At 33.6% G+C, this 25047-nt stretch overlaps 1 long non-coding RNA gene across 1 annotated transcript in view; it reads right to left on the bottom strand.

The window, feature by feature from the left end:
• LOC309620775 overlaps window positions 1-25047 on the bottom strand; it is a 164085-nt gene that overhangs the window by 33413 nt on the left and 105625 nt on the right. Inside the window, exon 3 of the long non-coding RNA XR_014239616.1 lies at window positions 6028-6069. This is a non-coding gene — a long non-coding RNA (uncharacterized lncRNA). The remainder of the gene's footprint in view (window positions 1-6027; window positions 6070-25047) is intronic.

Here is a 25047-nt window from a genome sequence, read left to right as displayed (position 1 = left end):
CCAAAACTTATGGGATGCAGCAAAAGCAGTTCTGAGACGGAAGTTTATAGCAAAACAATCCTAACTCAATAAACCAGAAACGTATCAAATAAACAACCTAACTTTACACCTAAAGCAATTAGAGAAAGAAGAACAAAAAAACAACCCAAAGTTAGCAGAAGGAAAGGAATTAATAAAGATCAGATTAGAAGTAAATGAAAAAGACATTAGAGAAACAATAGCAAAGATAAATGAAACTAAAAGCTGGTTCTTTGAGAACATACAAAAAATTGATAAACCATTAGAGAGATTCATCAAGAAAAAAAGGGAAAAGACTCAAATTAATAAAATTAGAAATGGAAGAGGAGAAGTAACAACTGACACTGTAGAAATACAAAGAATCATGAGACATTACTACAATCAAATATATGCCAATAAAATGGACAACCTGGAAGAAATGGACAAATTCTTAGAAAAGCACAACCTTCTGAGACTGAGCCAGGGAGAAATAGAAAATAGAAACAGACCAATCACAAGCACTGAAATTGAAACTGTGATTAAAAATCTTCCAACAAACAAAAGCCCAGGACCAGATGGCTTCACAGGCGAATTCTATCAAACATTTAGAGAAGACCTAATACAGATCCATCTCAAAATCTTCCAAAATATAGCAGTGGGAGGAAAATTCCCAAACTCATTCTATGAGGTCACCATCACCCTGATACCAAAACCAGACAAAGATGTCACAAAGAAAGAAAACTACAGGCCAATATCACTGATGAACATAGATGCAAAAGTCCTCAACATGATACTAGCAAACAGAATCCAACAGCTCTTTAAAAGGATCATACACTATGATCAAGTGGGGTTTATCCCAGGAATGCAAGGATTCTTCAGTATATGAAAATCAATCAATGTGATAAACCATATTGAAAAATTGAAGGAGAAAAATCATATGATCATCTCAATAGATGCAGAAAATCTTTCGACAAAATTCAACACCCATTTATGATAAAAACCCTCCAGAAAGTAGGCATAGAGGGAACTTGCCTCAACATAACGAAGGCCATATATGACAAACACACAGCCAACATCGTTCTAAATGGTGAATGACTGAAAGCATTTCCTCTAAGACCAGGAACAAGACAAGGCTGTCCACTCTCACCACTATTATTCAACACAGTTTTGGAAGTTTTAGCCACAGCAACCAGAGATGATAAAGAAATAAAAGGAATCCAAATTGGAAAAGAAGAAATAAAGCCGTCACTGTTTGCAGATGACATGATACTATACATAGAGAGTCTTAAAGATGCTACCAGAAAACTACTAGAGCTAATCAATGAATTTGGTAAAGTATCAGGATACAAAGTTAATGCATGGAAATCCTCTGTATTTCTGTACAATAATAATGAAAAATCTGAAGGAGAAATTAAGGAAACACTCCCATTTACCATTGCAACAAAAAGAATAAGATACCTAGGAATACACCTACTTAAGGAGACAAAAGACCTGTATGCAGAAAATTATAAGAGAGTGATGAAAGAAATTAAAGATGATACAAACAGATGGAGAGATATACCATGTTCCTGGATTGGAAGAATCAACATTGTGAAAATGACTCTACTACCTAAAGCAATCTACAGATTCAATGCAATCCCTATCAAACTACCCATGACATTTTTCACAGAACTAGAACAAAAAGTTCACAATTTGTATGGAAACACAAAAGACCCCGAATACCCAGAGCAATCTTGAGAAAGAAAAACGGAGCAGGAGGAATCAGGCTCCTAGACTTCAGACTATACTCCAAAGCTATAGTAATCAAGATAGTATGGTACTGGCACAAAAACAGAAATACAGCTTAATGGAACAGGGTAGAAAGCCCAGAGGTAAACCCACGCACTTATGGTCAACTTATCTTTGCTAAAGGAGGCAAGAATATACAATGGAGAAAAGACAGCCTCTTCAATAAGTGGTGCTGGGAAAACTGGACAGTTACATGTAAAAGAATGAAATTATAATACTCCCTAACACCATACACAAAAATAAACTCAAAATGGATTAAAGACCTAAATTTAAGGCCAGACACTATAAAACTCTTGGAGGAAAACATAGGCAGAACTCTCTATGACTTAAATCACAGCAAGATCCTTTTTGACCCACCTCCTAGAGAAATGGAAATAAAAACAAAAATCAACAAATGGGTCCTAGTGAAACTTAAAATCTTTTGCACAGCAAAGGAAACCATAAATAAGACAAAAAGACAACCCTCCGAATGGGAGAAAATATTTTCAAATGAATCAACTGACAAAGGAATAATCTCCAAAATTTACAAGCAGCTCATGCAGCTCAATATCAAAAAAATCAAACAACCCAATCCAAAAATGGGCTAAGACCCAAATAGACATTTCTCCAAAGAAGATATACCGATTGCCAACAAATACGTGAAAGGATGCTAAACATCACTAATCATTAGAGAAATCAAATCAAAACTACAATGAGGTTGCACCTTACACTGGTCACCATGGCCATCATCAAAAATTCTGCAAACATTAAATGCTGGAGAGGGTGTGGAAAAAAGGCAACCCTCTTGCACTGTTGGTGGGAATGCAAACTGATACAGCCACTATGGAGAACAGTATGGAGGTTCCTTAAAAAACTAAAAACAGAGCTACCACAGGACCCAGCAAACCCACTACTGGGCATATATCCTCAGAAAACCATAATTCAGAAAGAGTCATGTACCACAATGTTCATTGCAGCACTATTTAAAATAGACAGGGCATGGAAGCAACCTAAGTGTCCATCGATCAATGAATGGATAAATCACATGTGGCACATATATAGAGTGGAATATTACTCAGCCATAAAAATAAAAGAAATTGAGTTATTTGTAATGGGGTGGATGGACCTAGAGTCCGTCATACAGAGTGAACTAATCCAGAAAGAGAAAAACACATACCGTATGCTAATGTATATGTATGGAATCTAAAAAAAATTAAAAAATAAAAATGGTTCTGAAGAACCTAGAGGTAGGACAGGAATAAAGACACAGCCATAGAGAATGGACTTGAGGACACGGGGATTGGGAAGGGTAAGCTGGGACGAAGTGAGAGAGTGCCTGGACATATATACACTACCAAATGTAAAATAGATAGCTAGTGGGAAGCAGCCACATAGCACATGGAGATCAGCTTGGTGCTTTTTGACCACCTATAGTGGTGGGATATGGAGAGTGGGAGGGAGATGCAAGAGGGAGGACATATGGGGATATATGTATATGTATAGGTGATTCACTTTATTATAAAGCAGAAACTAACAAAAATAATATTTGGAGACTTGGGGAAATTATATATGTGTTTGAAATTCGAACAGGGGGATTCAGATTTATATTTTGTTACTTTTATTATACCCTTATCACTACCTTTCTAAATGTACCCTTAAAAATTAAATTTAAAAGTACAAAAAAAATAGAATAGAAGAATAATTAGTTCTATCAATTTCTGTGAGCTGAAGTAAGAACAATGGGTGGACACCCACAGAATAGACAATTTTATATAATTGTAAGAGAGAATTTTCCAACAGTGAGGTCTATAATGAACTTCCCAGGTATATAGGATTCCTAGCTGAAGGTATATGAGCCTAGGCTATATAGATATGTGGTATAAAGAAAAGAGCATGGGTTTTGGTGTTACAATAACCTGAGTCCACATTCCATCTGTGCAACTTATTAGTTGTGTGACCTTGAACAAGTAACTTAAACTCCATCAGCCTCAGTTTCCTTATCTGTAAAATGTACTTCACATGAAAGGGATTATGAGAATAAAATAAAATAAAATAAATGTTAAGCAATGAACACAGTATTTGGCATATATCTGGCCATCTTTCATATATGAGAATTGATTCATATACTAGAATGGATGGTTGGACCAAAACTAAAGTGTTTTCCAAGTCTAACAATATATGAATTCCATGATATTTTTAATTTTACTTGAAGTATATGAAAATTAGATCCCAAAGATGACATCTGAGACAATATGTAATCAAGTTATGCTTTTTTACAAAGAACCAAATATTAGTATCAGATATTAGGCACTTAGGAAGTCTTAAAACAGATTATGCCAAAGAGAAAGACAAGGATAAAATTTTCCTTTCTCCTGCATGTCCATCCATCACTGTAATGTCAGTACGATTTTTGATGAAGAAGCATGTCTCAGAGAGAAGACATTGCTATAATTATTATGCCTGAGCAGTGTGGCCCAAAATATCCTTTAGATTTTAAGTGTTTTTTATTAGTCTCCAAAAGCTGACATGTTTTAATATCATGTGCTTTATTCAAGTCTATGAACATCTCCTGTATTTCACATAAATACTTTACTTTCAGGTCCCATATGGAGCAGTGAGAGAGAAAAACAGAGCAAGAGAAAATAAAAATGGTTAGCAAGAGAAAATCTGAATGATAACAGAAAATATAACGGAAGAGGAGAGCAAGGTAAATGCTTATAGAAAACAGGGTGAAAAATAAAGAAAACATTAGGTACCATATTGCATGTTTATTAAAATATTATCAAAAAACATTTAAATCTATTTCTCTACATTTAAGAAGTAATATCTATTATAAATCTCAAAATTTCTTTCATCTGTGCAAAATATTGTTCCTACAGACTTTCAGTCTGAGCTGATAATGAGAAAGATGTAATTATGCTTTATGGCAGATACAGAATACTGAGCCATTTCATTTTCAACAATATCTTTGGTGATTACTAGTTTGTTACTGAAGATGAATTCAGTTTATACTCAACTAAAAAAAAAAAAATGCTTCAAGAGCAAAGTCTCTTGTCCCTAGGAAAAAAGTGTCAAGTAGCCTGTTTTCCTCCTCTTCTTCTCTAGTTTTCCCCTCTATGGACTCAATGTCCTCATGCTTTATTTCGACTTGACTTCACCAAAAACCCGTTTTTCAGAAAGGACACCCAAAACATTCTTGCACTTAAAAGGAAAACGTGAACTTGCTTAACATTGTATATACGACAGGGAATTTTTCATTCTGACAAGGAGCAAGTCGTAAAGCCAAATAAATTACATTCAAACATCAGCAAACTGTAAAAGGAGGTAGTTTTTAAGGCAGAAGGGTCTTTCCTTTGTGCCATATATTATGTTAAAAACGGGAATTACTATTCAATGCTTTCTTTTGGTATGAAACAACTGCTAAGCAACGAACAAAACAAAACACAAAAGCTAAAAAACTACTCTTAAATATTTACAGTTTTATGAGTGAACCTATTAAACTTGCTTCAAATGAATATTAAATTGATCTAGAAAGGAAGAAATATAATTAATTAATTCTAATTGTTTCAGCCATATCTGAAATACTTCAGGCAATCCATAATTCTAGAGACTAGTATCATAGTTTTTTTCTAAATAAAGAACAAACATAGGTACCCAAGGCAGTAGGTGTAGGTGAAAGGTTTCTTTCACTGGGACTTATTGAAGAAAAAATATTTCCCCAACAGTGGAGTTTTATGAAGGTGAATTTATCTATGCTAATATTTGACATGAATAATTTCATATAACTTTGACTTATTAAGTATATTAAGGCCTGTTCTCTTATAAACACCAAAGAACAGTTATAGTCTCTGCCAAAAGAAAACTGCACACAAACAAATTATTTATCAGAGGAAGAATATTCCAAATCGGAAATGTGAATAAAGGAACTATGTTTTGTTTTTGTTTCAGAATATGCTGAAAAGATACTGCTTATACTTGCCAATTACAGTTATACCTTTTATAGTTTTTTTCTGTCTCACAATTTAGAATACTATCTTCTATAAGAAATATTTAATTTTTTATTGTTTCATCCAATTTAATTTGTGTAACACAAAATATAAAACAAATATGCTTTAAACATTCACTATATACAGTGTGTGTGTGTCTATACTTTTCTACAGTGTACTAAAGGAAATATAATTATTGGGTACTCTAGTATTAAAAAGACTATAGTATATTTTAAATATTTTATTTTATAAAACAAAATCTTGGGAGGCAACTTACCACATCTATCATATCAGATTCCATTTCATGGCTGAGATCAGACTACAAGAAAAAGGAATACAGAAGTTAGTGTATAATTGTTGGTATAAAATCTGTTATTTATTTCTTTTTTAAGGGCATGGAATAAGTATTAAATAATAATACTAGTGTGTTTCAAATAATCTATTCATTTCCAAGTTATAAAAAGGCATCCTCCAGAATCTGAGGGACTAGCACCAATCTGAGAGGTCTCTGTCTTGTAACAGATGGATTTTATCCATCTATATTTATTGTGATTGTGATACATTCGGACTTATTCTACCATTTTATTTTATCTTCTATGTGCTATGTTTTTCTCTTGGCTCCTTTCCTTCATTTTCCCTGCACTCTATTAAAACCAATTTTCTTAATTTTCTTTGTTTCCTACTCTACTGGTCAAGACATTACACATTTTATATATTCCTTTAACCTAAAATCTTTAATATGCATAGCAGACAATCAAAACTTATATCCTCCTTGGATCCATACAATCACCTTAAACACTTGTACTCCAATCTCCTCTCTTCAATTTTTTTTGTTATCATTGTCCAAGATTTTACTTCCCTTTTTTCTTCAGATGACAAAATTAGTTTTTCTTAACTGCCAAAGCTTTTATAGATAAATGACATGTTTAATGATTTTCCTGACCACCACAGCTTCATTTTAAGAAATTTATTTATTTTATAACAAATGATACACAAGTGCATGAATATCATAAATATATAGCTTGGTGATGTTTTTACATATGTATATACCTGCATAATCACAACACGAGTAAGAATATAGAAACTTTCCAGCAACCCATAAGGTTCTCTTATGCTCCCTCCCAGTCTATACCCCAAGTGGTAACCAATATTCTATCTCAAAATCAATTTTTTGTCTGCTTTGAACTTCATGTGAGTGAAAACATACAGAACATAGTCTTTTGTCTCAGGCTTTTTTTCAGTAACCATACTATCTGTAAGAGTCATCCAGGTTGCTGAACACCACTTACTGTCAGTTTTACATGATGTATCTTTTCCATCATTTTAGTTTTAATCTCTGTGTCCTCATATGTAATGTGTAACTCACAAAAACCATTTAGATCTATTTTTAATACAGTTTTAAAATCTTCATCTTTTAATTGGAAGGTTAAGCTATTTATATTTAAGGTGATTGTTGATATAGTTGCATTTATATCTATAATTGTATAGCATTTGTTTGCCTTTTGTTTCATCTATTCTTTGCTTCTTTATTCCAATTTCTTGGGGGGTTTTTTTGGATTAAATATTTGCATTATTCCACTTTTCCTCATCTATTAGGTTTTGGCTTATGCTATCTTAGTATTCTTTCCATGGTTACTGTAAAGCAGGTTTTTAAAATGTGGTTTGGGAAAATCTGTGTGTCCCCAAGATCTTTCAGGGGTATTTATAAGGTCAAAATTACTTTCATAATAATATTGAGAGTATTTGCCTATTTTATTCCCTTTTTCATTCGTATAGAGTGGAGTATTCCAGAGGGTCATGCCATTTGATATCACAATATATTAAATGCTGAAGCAATATGAATATCCAGCTATCTTCTGTTAAACTATAATAAAAGGGATTTGGAAAAATAAAAGATGTAACTATTCTTATTTTTTTGTTTAAAAAAAGAGTTATTCTTATAAAAGTATGCTATTTATTTTACCAAGTTGTAGGTTCATTATTGCAACATTTATATGAATTAATAAATATTTTCACAATTTATCAGTTTGAATTTTTAATATGGTAGCTATTAATAGATTTAAATCACAAAAACAAAGGTTCTTTGGAGTACAAAAATAATTAAGAGTGTAAATTGTTCCTGAGATCAAAAACTTCTATAACTGCTGCTGCACTACAGATTATGTGTCTGATTTATTTCAATCCACATTAAATTAGTAATTTCACCACTTCTTAAAGCCTAGAATTTTACAAAAGGGCTGGAATATTGTTGTCATTTTTTTTATTTTTATGAATGTCATACATTTTATGACATTAATATTGCTCTTGTGATAAATGGGCAATATTCATTTATATTTCACCCACAAATTTACCATTTCTGGGATGCTTCATTCCTTTCTTCAGTTTCATACTTCCTTCTGAGATAATTTTCTTTCAGGCAGAAGAACTCCCTTTATTATAGTGCAGGTCACCTTGACAAATCTTTTTAGCATTTATTTTAGTTAAAACCTCTTAATTTTGCCTTCATTTTTGAAGGATATTTACATATATTCATTTTTGCTTTCAATTATGAAGAATAAAACACATCGACAGGGATTTTCCCCTTTCACTACTTTAAAGATATCACAAAATTATATTCTGGATAGGGTGACCAACCATACTGGTTTGCCTAGAACTGTTTCAATTTTATCATTGAAAGTCTGGCTTCCTGGAAAATCTCAGTCCAGAAGAAATGGTTTGTTATCCTACTGCTGGGTTCCACTGCTTCTGCTGAAAAGTCAGCTATCACTTTTATTGTGACTCCACTGAAGAATGTTTTGTTTTCTCTGACTGCTATTTTTTCTGTCTTTGATTTTTTTAATAACTGAAATGATTTTACTGTGATGTGTGTAGATGAAGTTTTGTTTGTTTATATCCTTGCTGAACTTCTTTAATGTGTGGATTTATGCATTTCATCACATTTGAAAAAATATTCTTGGCCATTATTGCTTTAAATATTGCTCCTGTCCCATTCTCTCTATCTTTTCCTTTTGGATTACTAATTCTATATATGTTGGAACATTTAAGTAAGTCATACATGCTCTGTTCTCATTTTTCCATTCTTTTTTTCTCCCAGTGCTTTAGTTTGGATATTTGCAAATGACTTATCTTCAAATGCACATATACTGCCTGCAGTTGAACCCATCTATCCAAATAGTTCTTAATTTCAGATATTATATTTTGTGGTTCTAGAGTGTACAATTATTTTTATACATGTTAATTACTTTTGGAATTATCCATCTTTTCATCCATTTTATCATTGTTTTCCCTCTATTTTATTTATATATTCATCATCTAGGGCCACAATAACACATTCTTTAGACTGGGTGGCTCAAAAAACAAGCATTTATTTTTCATAGTTCTGGAGGCTGGGAAGTTTAAGATCAAGGTACTAACTGACTTCATTCCTGGTAAGGGCCCTCTTCCTAGTGTGACAATGGCATTTTCTTTTTGTATCGTCACATGGAAGACAGAGAGAGAGTGAGTGAGAGAGCACTTTGGTCTCTTCACCCCCGTAAAATGGCACAAATCCCATCATGGGGCCTCCACTCTCATGAACTCATGTAAACCAAATTACTTCCCAAAGATCTCATCTCCAAACACCACCATATTAGGGGTTAGGGCTTCAAGATATGGATTTTGGGGGACACAAAAATTCAGTCCATGGTACTTTAACATATAATAATCACAATTATTTTGAAACTCTTCTCTGCTAACACCAATATCTGGATAATTTCTGGTGTACTGCTACTAACTATTGTTTTACTTTCTTATTAATAATTTTCTCTTTGCAAATCTAGTAATTTGTATTATATTTTAGATATTGTGGATAATACACTGCAGAGGCTCTGGATTATGCTATTTTCCTCTAAAGTATATTAAATAATATCGTGGCAGACAGTTAAATTGAATCACCTTGATCCTGCTGAGACTTGGTTTTAGACTTTATTAAGATAGTTCTTCTGGAGCATGGTCTTTAACCATAGGATAAGGCCTTTCTGAGGTCTCAACTGAAGGCTCTGAGTGTTCAAACACATCTTTTCACCCTGGTTTTGTCTAAACTCAAACCTCCATATCCCAAGAACTGTGCAGCCTCTGAAATATTTACCTAGCATTCTAGCTTCCCCACAGCTATTTTCTGATACACCTACCAGAGTCTTACTCTGAAAATGCAATGCCTAGAAATAGGTTAAATAACCAATGGAAATTTTATTCAGATATTTATAACTCTTTCTCTGTGGTTTTCTCCTCTCTGGGAATCATCCCTTCCCTAGGGCCCAACTACCATGGTGGCCCCGGATCATCTTCCCAGTGGGGCTGCTATTTTATCCTTGTGATCTGTTTCTCCACACTGGTTTTGAAAACCACCCTTGGGGGGAAACCCAGGCTAATTTTTGGACTCACTCCACATATTTTCCTTCTCTCAATGTTTTAACCTTGCTTGTTTTCCAATGCTTACAAACAGTTATTTTATATATTGTATCCAGGTTTTATAGATTTTTTATGGCAGAAGGATAATTCTGATACTGGCTATCACTCACCATAGCTTGTTACCTTACCATAGCTTCTTACTTCTCATTCCTTCCCTCAAGATTCCTTTAATTATTTTTTCAGTAAGGGCATGTGAATAGTAAACTTCTGCAATCTTTTTCTTAAAATATCTTTATTTTGCCCTCTCTCTTTAGTTAAAGAATTCCAACTTAAAGGATATTTTCTTCAGAATTGAAGGTATTTGATTATCTTCTGGCATTTAGTTTTGGTGATGAGAAGACTATTATAGTTGATCTGTCTTTTTTCTGAGATAGATATTAAGATTGTTCCTTTATCTTTGATGGTAATCAACTTCACTATTATATATATTGGTATGTATGTAGTTCTTTATTTTGTTTTGCTTTACTCTGTTGGGGATATGCTGAATTTCCTGAATGCAACGATTCATACCTTTCATCAGTTCTGGATAATTTTTAATGAGTCTACCTTCAAATATTGCTTCAATTCCATTATCTCCCTTTTCTCCTTTGGGAATTCTAATTTAGGTATATGTTGAATTTTCTTATTAAACCATACACATTTTAACTTCTTTTTCCTATTTTATCTATTTCTATATAATATTATACATTCTTGATTATTTCCCTCTTTAGATGCTTTTAGTATGTGTTTAAATCATCCTGTGTTTAAATTTCAATTACTAAAGTTTTCTTTTCTCAAAATTCTATTTTGGTTATTTTTAAGATCCCCTTTTTATTTTTCCATATTTCCTTCTACTTACTTATATTATGGTTTTTAAAACAAATTATTTCTTCTTTTTAATAATTTCAAGGATATTTTATTTATAATGACTTTCATGTTATATTATTTTTATTTGTTGGGATGTCAATTTTTGTGAGACAATTCTCCATGTGTTTCTCATGTGTCTATTTTTTGTGAGGAGGGGCTCTGACTGCCTTTACTCTGAATGATCTTCTCAAGGATGCTAGTATAGCAAATAACTTTTCATGATACAGATAGTCTATAACTCTGGCACGAAGGGCAAGCCTGCTTACTTCCCATCAAAAAAGATTCTGGTTCTCTAAATTCAGGTTATTTTTTTCTGTAACACAACCCACTTTGTGTGCAGGTGTCACCTACTTCTTTTCACATCATCTTGTGATAATTGGGGCTCAGGGAACTTGCCTAAGACAATAATGATGCTCTGGCTACTGTTACTGCTGTGAGTAATGAAGTCCATTGTCTCTGACAAGGAGTCTTATATTTTCTGGGATCTATAAAATGGTGGCAGGTTAAACTGTTAGTTTGCAGCTGTTGTAGGTTAAAATCTGACGGTTTCTTCACAGTTTTGATGACAAGGTTGGGTCACTAATAGAGACACGGTTTTCTGGGACAGTAAGAATGCAAATCAATTAGTGGTACTTGAGGGAAGTCCATGAGAATAGGTTGCAAACTTATTAACTAAGTTTCATAGTCAAATAGGCAATAAATGTTTCTTCATTTCTGGGGAAAAAAGTGACGTTATAACTATTGGAATATGAAACACCAGTTTTGTAGCAGTGGAAGGAGAGCAACAACTTTTAACTCAGGGAGGAAGTACCTCAGACACCAGGAGGCACAGGAGAGGAAGAGATGTCAATAATCTTTGTCTTTCATGATCACACCTGGTACCTTCCTCACAAAGGAAAACACCCCAGTGTGGTTCTCCCAAACTTTCAAGCACCCTTCAATCTAACTGATATGTCTTACATTTTGAGGGTTTCCTTAAAGACTGGTTTCATTTTTATCTCTGCAAGGGTCCAACAGGTTTTGCTGGTTATGGATGTGTTTTGTGTTAATTTCTCAGCTTTCTGTTCTCTCACCACACTAGTCGTATAGTTCAGATAGTACATATGAAAAAGGTACAGGCTTGGATTTGTAACTTCTTATGAATATTTTTCCACTAATATCTCAAAGGGGATCAAAATTCTCTGCTGGGAATTCCCTGGTGGTCCAGTGGTTAAGACTCTGTGCTTTCAGGCCCGAGGGCCCAGGTTCAATCCCTGGTTGGGGAACAAAGATCCCATAAGCCATGCTGTGCAGCCAAATAAAAAGCTTCTCTGCTGCTTTCCAGGGATGATGGGCAAAATATTTTTCAGGCTAATTACATGAACATGGAAGTACCTTGAGGTCTGTCAACTTATGTAGAGATTTCTTTTCTAGATCCCCAATTAAGGCTTCATATGTTCTATAATCTTCTATATTTATGGGTTAAAACCCTGCCCTAACTGCCTAAGATCTATATGTGATACACTTAGCCACTGCACATTTAAACGAACTCTACTATTCTCATTTTGAATTCACTATTTTTATATGGCACCTATGGATTTCTTTCCTCATTTTGAGCTTATATATATATATATATATATATATATATATATATATATATATATAAATTTTTGATATATTTTATCTGGAATTTCTATGTGTATGGATAGGATGGGAATATCTTCAGCACTAGCTCAGGCTACCACATTAACCAGAAGTCCCTATGTGTGTTATTAAACATTGAACACAATATTTATTATCAAGAAGTAATTTGGTTTACACTATTTGTCATGTTAAATGCTTTATTAAACTCTGGACATTTCAATTCAGAAAAGCTGATCCAAAAAGTATCAAATAACAGAAAATATTTTTAATGGAATATTTAAATATTAATGTGTAGGTAAGCAAAATGGCAGAGTAGGTAGGTCCAAGATTCTGTCTCCCCAAAGAAACATTTAAAACATGCAGAAATTGTGAAAACCAACTTTTTCAGAACTATGAAAACAATTAAATATTTAAAGTAACCAGACAAATGCTGAATCAATATAAAGGCAACTTTCAAATGGTAAGAAAGTGTTGTGGCAATTTTAATACATTTGCCCCACACCTTCTTTAGTTTAGTGGCAGTCTTGAAGAGAGCAATCTCTGTTCCCAATATGAGACCCTGGTCCCTGGTTTCAGAGGGAACAGAACAGACTCTAATCAGAAACTATTGTGTATATCTCCTCTAACATGTCTGGAGTCTACCTGAAGAACTAATGGAAGGTACTTATCTCCATTTTGCAAACTTAGAACAGACTCAGGCTGAAAAAGTGGCAGGCATTGCTCAAAAATATTTTAAAGATGAAAAAAATACTGCAGATGCCTGGGGGAAAAGATTACATTTGAGGCATACAATAGACCACCTAGAGTCTGGTAGGAAAATCTGAGGAAAGTTTCTTTAGGAATTAGCACATTCAAATCACCCACGTATACAGGGAAGTTAGAAAGTGACATGCATGCCCAGGGCAAGATAAATGCTTAGAAAAAATCCTGAGAACACTTTAAGCTTTCACCTTGAGTTGTACTCTAGTTTTAGTACAAACCTAGCTGTGTGTTGAAGAGTCCTAGCACAGTTATCTGTAAAGACTTGTAGAGGTGGAATTTTTTGTTCTATTTTTATCTCGTGGTATTCAGGAAATCTGTCAAAACACTAGCTGAACACAAGCTAAATGAATAAAGACTTTAATGGCAACACAGGAAGAGGAATATAGTATTGGTAAAAATAATTTGAAAAATTCAAATACAAACAGACCACAACAGGCTTAGGCAATAAAATAAAAACAGCAAACCCTGGTAAAGAAGAGTCTGATTCCAGAATTACCTACATTAGGACACTCAAATGTCCATTTTCCTGCAAAACAAATCATAAAGCATACAAAGAAACAGGTAAGTATGACACATTCAAAGGAATAAAATAAGTTGACAAGAACCATCCCTGAGGAAGCAGACTTTCGACTTACTAACCAAAAACTTTAAAACAACCTCCTTAAATATGTGCAAAGAGTTTAAAGAAAACATTGACAAAAAACTAAAGGAAATCAGAAAAATGATATATGAAGAAAATAAGAATATCAATAAAAAAATAGAAATTATAGAAGGGAACAAACAAATTCTGGAGCTGAAAAGTAAAATAAATGAGTGAAGAATTCACCAGAGTGGTTTAACAACAGAATTGATCAGGTAGAAGAAATAATCAGTAAACTTCAAGGTAGGACAATTGAAATTATCATGTCTGAGATCAGAAAGAAAAAAAGAATGAAGAACAGTGAACAGAACTAGAGACCTGTGGGATACCAGCAAGCAAACCAACATAGGTGAGTCCAAGAAGGAGACTAGAGAGAAAAATAGAATGATGTAAAGAATATATGAGAAATAAGTTACAAAAACTTCCCAAGTTTGATGAAAGATATGAATATACACATTCAATAAACTCAATAAATTCTGAGTAGGATAAACCCAAAGAGATCCAAAAGAGATGTAAACAAAATGTCAAAAACCAAGGGCAAATAGAGAATTGTGAAAGCAGCAAGCAAATCATGAGTAAAAGGAATTCTCAATAAGATTAATAGTTTATTTCTCATCAGAACCATGGAGGTCTGAAGGTAATGGGATGATATATTTAACCTGCTGAAAGAAAAAAGTAAAATCTGTTAGCCAAAATTCTATATCTGGTAAAACAGTTCTTCAAAAATGAAGTAGAAAAAAAAAAAAAAGAAGTAGAAAACAGGAAGTTCCCAGAAAAGCAAGTAGACCTACTATATAAAAAAAACCTTAAAGGAAATCCTTCAGGATGAAACAAAAGTATGCTAGACATTACACAACACACAGAACCAACCTTAGCCACTGGGGACAGACACCAAAAACAATGGAAACTACGAACCTGCAGCCTGCAAAAAGGAGACCCCAAACACAGTAAGTTAAGCAAAATGAGAACACAGAGAAACACACAGCAGATGAAGGACCAAGACAAAAACCCACGAGACATAACAAATGAAGAGGAAATAGGCAGAATACCTGAAAAAGAATTCAGAATAATGATAGTAAAGATGATCCAAAATCTTGGTAATAGAATAGACAAAATGCAAGAAACATTTAACAAGGACCTATAAGAACTAAAGAGGAAACAATCATGAACAACACAATAAATGAAATTAAAAATTCTCTAGAAGGGATCAATAGCGGAATAACTGAGACAGAAGAACGGATAAGTGACCTGGAAGATAAAATAGTGGAAATAACTACAGCAGAGCAGAATAAAGAAAAAGAATGAAAAGAATAGAGGACAGTCTCACAGATTTCTGAGACAACATTAAATGCACCATCATTCAAACTGTAGGGATCCCAGAAGAAGAAGAGAAAAAGAAAGGGACTGAGAAAATATTTGAAGAGATTATAGTTGAAAACTTCCCTAATATGGGAAAGGAAATAGTTAATCAAATCCAGGAAGCACAGAGAGTCTCATACAGGATAAATCCAAGGAGAACTATGCCAAGACACATATTAATCAAACCATCAAAAATTAAATACAAAGAAAAAATATTAAAAGCAGCAAGGGAAAAGCAACCAATAACACACAAGGGAATACCCATAAGGTTAACAGCTGATCTTTCAGAAGAAACTCTGCAATACAGAAGGGAGTGGCAGGACATATTTAAAGTGATGAAGGAGAAAAACCTACAACCAAGATTACTCTATCCACCAAGGATCTCATTCAGATTTGATGGAGAAATTAAAACCTTTATAGACAAGCAAAAGCTAAGAGAATTCAGCACCACCAAACCAGCTTTACAACAAATGCTAAAGGAACTTCTCTAGGCAGGAAACACAAGAGAAGGAAAAGACCTACAATAACAAACCAAAAACAATTAAGAAACTGGTAATAGGAACATACATATTGATAATTACTTTAAATGTAAATGGATTAATTGCTCCAACCAAAAGACATAGACTGGCTGAATGGACAGTAAAACAATCATAGTAGGTGTCTTTAACACCCCAATTTCAACAATGGACAGATCATCCAAAATGAAAATAAATAAGGAAACACAAGCTTTAAATGATACATTAAACAAGATGGACTTAATTGATATTTATAGGACGTTCCATCCAAAAACAACAGAATACACATTCTTCTCAAGGGCTCATGGAACGTTCTCCAGGATAGATCATATCTTGGGTCACAAATCAAGCCTTGGTAAATTTAAGAAAATTGAAATAATATCAAGTATCTTTTCCGACCACAACACTATGAGACTAGATATTAATAACAGGAAAAAGTCTGTAAGAAATACAAACACATGGAGGCTAAACATCACACTACTTAATAACCAAGAGACCACTGAAGAAATCAAGGAGGAAATAAAAAAATACCTAGAAACAAATGACAATGAAAACACAATGACCCAAAACCTATGGGATGCAGCAAAAGCAGTTCTAAGAGGGAAGTTTATAGCTATACAAGCCTACCTTAAGAAACAAGAAACACCTCAAATAAACAACCTAACCTTACACCTAAAGCAATTAGAGAAAGAAGAACAAAAAATTCCCAAAGTTAGCAGAGGAAAGAAATCATAAAGATCAGATCAGAAATAAATGAAAAAGAAATGAAGGAAACGATAGCAAAGATCAATAAAACTAACAGCTGGTTCTTTGACAAGATAAACAAAACTGATAAACCATTAGCCAGGGTCATCAAGAAAAAAAGGGAGAAGACTCAAATCAATAGAATTAGAAATGAAAAAGGAATAGTAACAACGGACACTGCAGAAATACAAAGTATCATGAGAGATTACTACAAGCAACTCTATGCCAATAAAATGGACAACCTGGAAGAAATGGACAGATCCTTAGAAATGCACAACCTGCTGAGACTGAACCAGGAAGAAATAGGAAATATGAACAGACCAATCACAAGCACTGAAATTGAAACTGTGATTAAAAATCTTCCAACAAACAAAAGCCCAGGACCAGATGACTTCACAGGGGAATTCTAACAAACATTTAGAGAAGAACTAACACCTATCCTTCTCAAACTCTTCCAAAATATAGCAGTGGGAGGAACACTCCCAAACTCATTCTACGAGGCCACCATCACCCTGATACCAAAACCAGAGAAAGATGTCACAAAGAAAGAAAACTACAGGCCAATATCACTGATGAACATAGATGCAAAAGTCCTCAACGTGATACTAGCAAACAGAATCCAACAGCTCTTTAAAAGGGTCATACACTATGATCAAGTGGGGTTTATCCCAGGAATGCAAGGATTCTTCAATATATGAAAATCATTCAACATGATACAGCATATTAACAAATTGAAGGAGAAAAACCATATGATCATCTCAATCGATGCAGAGAAAGCTTTTGACTAAATTTAACACCAATTTATGATAAAAATCCTCCAGAAGTAGGCATAGAGGGAACTTTCCTCAACATAATAAAGGCCTTATATGACAAACCCACAGTCAACATCGTCCTCAGTGGTGAAAAACTGAAACCATTTCCACTAAGATCAGGAACAAGACAAGGCTGCACACTCTTACCACTATTATTCAACATAGTTTTGAAAGTTTTAGCCACAGCAATCAGAGAAGAAAAAGAAATAAAAGGAATCCAAATTGGAAAATGAGAAATAAAGCTGTCACTGTTGGCAGATGACATGATACTATACATAGAGAATCCTAAAGATGCTACCAGAAAATTACTAGAGCTAATCAATGAATTTGGTAAAGTAGCAGGATACAAAATTAATGCACAGAAACCTCTTGCATTTCCATACATTAATGGTGAAAATCTGAAAGTGAAATTAAGAAAGCACTCCCGTTTACCATTGCAACAAAGTGACAAAAATACCTAGGAATAAACCTACCTAAGGAGACAAAACACCTGTATGCAGAAAATTATAAGACACTGATGAAAGAAATTAAAGATGATACAAATATTTGGAGAGATAGAACATGTTCTTGGATTGGAAGAATCAACATTGTGAAAATGACTCTATTACCCAAAGCAATCTACAGATTCAATGCAATCCCTATCAAACTACCACTGGCATTTTTCACAGAACTAGAACAAAAAAATTTACAATTTGTGTGGAAACACTAAAGACCCAGAATAGCCAAAGCAATCTTGAGAAAGAAAAACGGAGCTTGAGGAATCAGGCTCCCTGACTTCAGACTATACTACAGGGTACCGTAATCAAGACAGTATGGTACTGGCACAGAAACAGAAATATAGATCAATGGAAGAGGACAGAAAGCCCAGAGATAAAACTACACACATATGGTCACCTTATCTTTGATAAAGGAGGCAAGCATATACAGTGGAGAAAAGACAGCCTCTTCAATAAGTGGTGCTGGGAAAACTGGACAGCTACATGTAAAAGAACGAAATTAGAACGTTCCCTAACAACATACACAAAAATAAACTCAAAATGGATTAAACACCTAAATGTAAGGCCAGACACCATCAAACTCTTAGAGAAATACATAGGCAGAACACTCTATGATATAAATCACAGCAAGATCCTTTTTGTCCCACCTCCTAGAGAAATGGAAATAAAAACAAAAATAAACAAATGGGACCTAATGAAACTTAAAAGCTTTTGCACAGCAAAGGAAACCATAAACAAGATAAAAGACAACCCTCAGAATGGGGGAAAATACTTGCAAATGAAGGAACTGACAAAGGATTAATCTCCAAAACATACAAGCAACTCATGCAGTTTAATATCAAAAAAACAAACAACCCAATCCAAAAATGGGCAGAAGATGTAAATAGACATTTCTCCAAAGAAGATATACAGATTGCCAGCAAACACATGAAAGAATGCTCAACATCATTAATCATTAGAGAAATGTAAATAAAAACTACAATAAGATTTCATCTCACACTGGTCAGAATGGCCATCATCAAAAAATCTACAAACAGTAAATGCTGGAGAGGGTGTGGAGAAAAGGGAACACTCTTGCACTGTTGATGGGAATGTAAATTGATACAGCCACTATGGAGAACAGTATGGAAGTTCCTTAAAAAACTAAAAATAGAACTACCATACGACCCAGCAATCCCACTACTAGGCATATACCCTGAGAAATCCATAATTCAAAAAGTCATGCACCAAAATGTTCATTACAGCTCTATTTACAATAGCCAGGACATGGAAGCAACCTAAGTGTCCATCAACAGATGAATGGATAAAGAAGATGTGCCACATATACACAATGGAATATTACTCAGCCATAAAAAGGAACGAAACTGAGTTATTTGTAGTGAGGTGGATGGACCTAGAGACCGTCATACAGAGTGAAGTAAGTCAGAAAGAGAAAAACAAATACCGTAAGCTAACACATATATATGGAATCTAAAAAAGGAAAGAAAGAAAAAAAAAAGGTCAGAAAAACCTAGGGGAAAGACGGGAATAAAGATGCACACCTACTAGAGAATGGACTTAAGGATACGGGGAGCGGGAAGGGTATGCTGGGACAAAGTGAGAGAGTGGCTTGGACATATATACACTCCCAAACGTAAAATAGATAGGTAGTGGGAAGCAGCTGCATCACACAGGCAGATCAGCTCGGTGCTTTGTGACCACCTAGAGGGGTGGGATAGGGAGGGTTGGAGGGAGGGAGTTGCAAGAGGGAAGAGATATGGGGACATATGTATATGTATAACTGATTCACTTCGTTATGAAGCAGAAACGAACACACCATTGTAAAGCAATTATACTCTAATCAAGATGTTAAAAAAAAAGAACCAAAAGTATGCTAGACAGAGATAGAATCCATATAAAGAAATAAAGCTCTCCAATAAAGGTAAATACATGGGCAAAGAGAAAATGCAGTATTAGTGTTATTTTGGTTCATATCTCTACATTTCCCACAGGATTAAATAAACAAATGAATAAAATAATTAAAATCTATCTAAATCCTATGTTACTGGGCACAAAATGTATAAAGATTTAGTTTGTTACTTTGATAACAGAAAGGGGAGACTGAGCTGTTTAGGAGTGGGATGCTTATATGCAATTGCACTTAAGTTGGTATTTATTCAAATTAGATTGTTTCAACTTTACGATATTATATACAATCCACAAGATAACCACAAAGTAAATATCTATAGAGTATACATAAAAGGAAATGAGAAAGAAATTAAAATATATCACTGCAAAAATGAACACAACAGAAGTTAGTAATGGAGGAAATGAGGGACAAAAGTCTATAGGACATACAGAGTAAATAGCAAAATGACAGAAGTAAGTCCTAATTTATCTTTAATTAATTTAAATATAAATAGATTAAACATTACAGTCAAAAGGCAGAGATTGTAGAATGAAGGAAAAATTCAACTATATGTTGCTTAAAAAAGACTTACATTAGATCCAAAGACACATAGGTTTAAAGTGAAGGGATGGAAAAATGCATTGTATGTAAATAATAAGCAGACGAGAACTGGGGTGGCTATACTAATATCATTGAAAATAAACTTTAAGTCAGAAGCTGTTATAAAAGACAAAGAAGGATATTATATAATATATTGTTAAAATGTTGAATTCACCAAGAAAATATAACTATGATAAACATGTATGTACTGAACAACAGACCTCCAAAATATATGAAGAATAAAAAAAAACATTGACAGAATTGAAGGGTGAGATAGTTCAACAATCATAGCTGGATACTTCAATGTTCTACTTTTAATAATGGATGAAACATCTAGACACAAGGTATATAAAGAAATAGAACACTTGAAGATAAATATAAACTAATTAGACCTAACAGACATATAAAAAACATGCTACCCATCAACAGCAGAATACACAGTCTTCTCAGGTGCACAGGGAAAGTTCTCCAGGAAGATCATATGTTAGACCACAAAACAAGTCTAAATACATTTTTAAAGAGTAAAATTATACAAAAGATCTCACAACTGCAATGGGATAAATTAGAAATCAATAACAGAAAGAAAACCAGAAAATTCACAAATATATGGAAATTAAACCACACACTCTTAAAGAACAAATAGTTCCAAGTAAGACTCATAAGGGAAATCACAAAATACTTAGAGACAAATGCAAATAAAAACACAACATATGAAAATTTATGTGATTCAGTGAAAGCAATGATCAAGGTAATAGATATGTCTATAAATACCTATATTAAAAAAGAAGACAGGTCTCAAATCAATAATCTGAATCAACATCTTTAAGAACTAGGAAAAGAAGAACAAACTAAACATAAAGCTAGCAGAGGAAGAAAATAATTAGGATTAGAGTGGACATGGAGAATCGAAAAACAATAGAGAACTAATGAAACCAAAAGTTGATTCTTTGAAAGGAGCAATAAAGTTGACAAACTGTTAGTTAAGCTGATAAAGAATATAAGAAGAAAGACACAAATAGCTAAATCAGAAACAAAAGTGAGGACAACACTACCAACCTTACTGGAAAAAAATAATGTATAATAAGAACAATTGTATATAATTGATCTTTGAACAAGTCAGGGGTTAGGGCTGCTGACCCTCCATACAGTCAAAAATCCACATATAACTTTACAGATGACCTTCCATATCTGCAGTTCCACATCCAAGATCCAAACCAACTGTGGATTGTATAGTACTGTAGTATTTATTTTTTGAAAAAAAATCTGCATATTAGTGGGCCCTCACAATTCAAACCTGTGTTATTCAAGGGTCAACTGTACAAAAATATTAGATAACCTATATAAGATAAAGTAATTCCTAGAAACACACAAATTATCTAAACTGACTAAAAAAGAAATAGAAATATCAAAAGAATGTTAAGTAGAGAAGAGTTTGAACCAGTAATCAAAAACCTCTGGACAAAGGAAAGTCTAAGGTTCAGATAGCTCCTCTGGTTAATTCTATTAAAATTCAAGAATTAGCACCAATCCTTCTCAAACTCTTCTGAAAAGTTGAAGAGGAGGGAACACTTCCTAACTTATTCTATGAAGTCAGTATTACCCTTATATCAGAGCCAGATAAACACATCAAAGAAAATAAAGTTGCCAAAAATATACCTGTTATAAATATAGATGGAAAAATCCTTAACAAAATGCTAGCAAACTGAATCTGACAGCATGTTAAAAGGATATGTCATGAATAAGTGGGATTCGACATAAGAAAACCAATCAACATAATATACCACATTAACATAATGCAAGGGAAAACCACAGATCATAACAATTGATGTAGGAAGAGCATTTGATTAAATCCTACACATTTTCATGACAAAAACACTCAGAAAACTAGGAATAGAAGAGAACACCTTCAAAATGATAAATGCCATTTATGAATAACCCACAGCTGACATTATACTTAACGGTGAAAGACTGAAGGTTTTTGTCTTAGAATCAAGAATAAAACAAAGATGACCACATTCACCTTCTTTACCTGTTTCACCTATGTTGAATGTTCTATTTAACAATTGCTGGAAGTTTTAGCCACAGCAGTTAGACTTAAATAAGAAATAAAAGTCATCCACATTGGAAAGAAGAAAGACAGTATCTCTTCTCAGATGATATGATCTTACATATAAAAAATCTAAAGAACCCAGAGGAAAACTATATCAGATAACTTTAAAAATTCAGGAAAGTTACAGGGTTTAAGATCAACATAAAAAATCAGTTTTATTTTGCCAGCAATGAACTATTCAAAAAGGAAATTAAGTGAGCAATTCCACTTGCAATAGCATCCAAAAGAATCAAATGCTGAGGAACAAATTTAACCAAAGAGGTGAAAGATTTTTATACTGAAAAGTACAAAATATGGCTGAAAAAAATTAAAGACCTAAGTAAATGGAAAAACATCCATGTTCACAGGTTGCCTCTTTGATCTTTATTATTCCCTTCCTTCTACTAACTTAAGGCTCCATTAGCTTTTCTTTTTCAAGTTTCTTTAGGTGTAAGGTTACATTGTTTATTTGAGATTTTTCTAGTTCCTTGAGGTAGGCCTGTATTGCTATGAACTTCCTTCTTAGACCTGCTTTTGCTGCATACCATAGATTTTTGTATGTCATATTTCTGCTTTCATTTGTTTCTACAAATTTTTGAATCTCTTTTTAAATTTCTTCAATGATTCATTGGTTGTTCAATAGCATGTTGTTTTATCTCCACTTTTTTGTGGTTTTCCCTGTTTCCTCTTGTAATTTATTTTTAGTTTCATAGCACCATGATCAGAAAAGATGCCTAATATGATTTCAATCTTCTTGAATTTACTGAGATTTGTTTTGTAGCCTAACATGTTACATATCCTGGAGAATGTTCCATGTGCACTTGAGGAGAATGTGTATTCTGATGCTTTGGGATGGAATGTTTTGTATATATCCATCAACTCCATCTGCTCTAATGTGTTTTTTAAGGTCTATGTTTCCTTATTGATTTCCATCCAGATGATGTATGCATTGATGTAAGTGGGATGTTAACGTCTCCTACAACTATTGTGTTGCTGTCAATTTATCCCTTTAGATCTGTTAATATTTGCTTTATATATTTTAGTGCTTCTATATTGGGGTGGCATATATATAAATACAATTGTTATATCTTCTTGCTTGGCTGACCCCTTTATCATTTTGTAATGTCCTTCTTTGTCTTTTATTCATGTTCACAGATTGGAAGAAATACAATTAAGATGTCAATACTACACAAAGTGATCTACATATTAAATGTAAACTCTATCAAAATTCCAACTACCCTTTTCAAATAAATGGAAAAACAGATCCTTAGAGCTATATGAAATTGCAAGGGCTCAAGAATAACCAAAATAATATTGAAAAAGAAGAATAAATCTGAAAACCTCACATTTCTTGGTTTCAAAACTTAAACTACTGTGGTAATCAAGACAGTGTGGTACTGGCATATAGATAGACATAGGTCAATGGAATAGAGTTGAGAGAGTCTAGAAGTAAACCCATAAATCTCTGTCTAATTGGATTCCAACAAGGGGGCCAAATCCATCAGGAAAGAATAGTCTTTTCAACAAATGGTTCTTGAACAACTGGAATGCCATATGGAAAAGAATTAAGTTGTATCCCTACCTCACACAATATACAAACATTAAATCAAAGTTCTTTTGGGTCTTTGAGAAGATAAACAAAATTGACAAACCATTAGCCAGACTCATCAATCAAAAAACTGAGAGGACTCAAATCATTAAAATTAGAAATGAAACAGAAGAAATTACAACTGACACTGCAGAAATACAAAGGATCATAAGAGACTACTACAAGCAACTATATGCCAATAAAATGGATAACCTGGAGGAAATGGACAAATTCTTAGAAAGGTACAAACTCCCAAGACTGAACCATGAAGAAATAGAAAATATGAACAGACTAGTCACAAGTAATGAAACTGTTATTAAAAATCTTCCAACAAATGAAAGTCCAGGACCAGATGGCTTCACAGGTGAATTCTACCAAACAATTAAGGAAGAGCTAACACCCATCCTTCTCAAACACTTCCAAAAAATTGCAGCCGAAGGAACACTTTGAAGCTCATTTTATGAGGCCACCATCACCCTGATAACAAAACCAGACAAAGATACCACAAAAAAAGAAAATTACAGGCCAATATCACTGATGAAATTAGATGCAAAAGTCCTTAACAAAATGCTAGCAAACAGAATCCAACAACACATTAAAAGGATCATACACCATGATCAAGTGGAATTTATCCCAGGGCTGCAAGTGTCCTTCAATATACACAAATCAATCAATGTGATACTCCATATTAACAAACTGAATAATAGGAACCATATGATCATCTCAATAGATGCAGAAAAAGCTTTTGACAAAATTCAACACTCATATATGATTAAAAACTCTCCAGAAAGTGGTAATAGAGGGAATCCACCTCAACATAATAAAGGTCATATATGACAAACCCACAGCTAACATCATTCTCAATGGTGAAAACCTGAAAGCTTT

Source organism: Balaenoptera borealis, assembly GCF_965194805.1.
Source record: "Balaenoptera borealis genome assembly, chromosome: X".
Classification (NCBI taxonomy): Eukaryota; Metazoa; Chordata; class Mammalia; order Artiodactyla; family Balaenopteridae; genus Balaenoptera; species Balaenoptera borealis.
The sequence above is the reverse complement of the archived record's forward strand: the minus strand, read 5'-3'. Positions and strand labels throughout refer to the sequence as shown.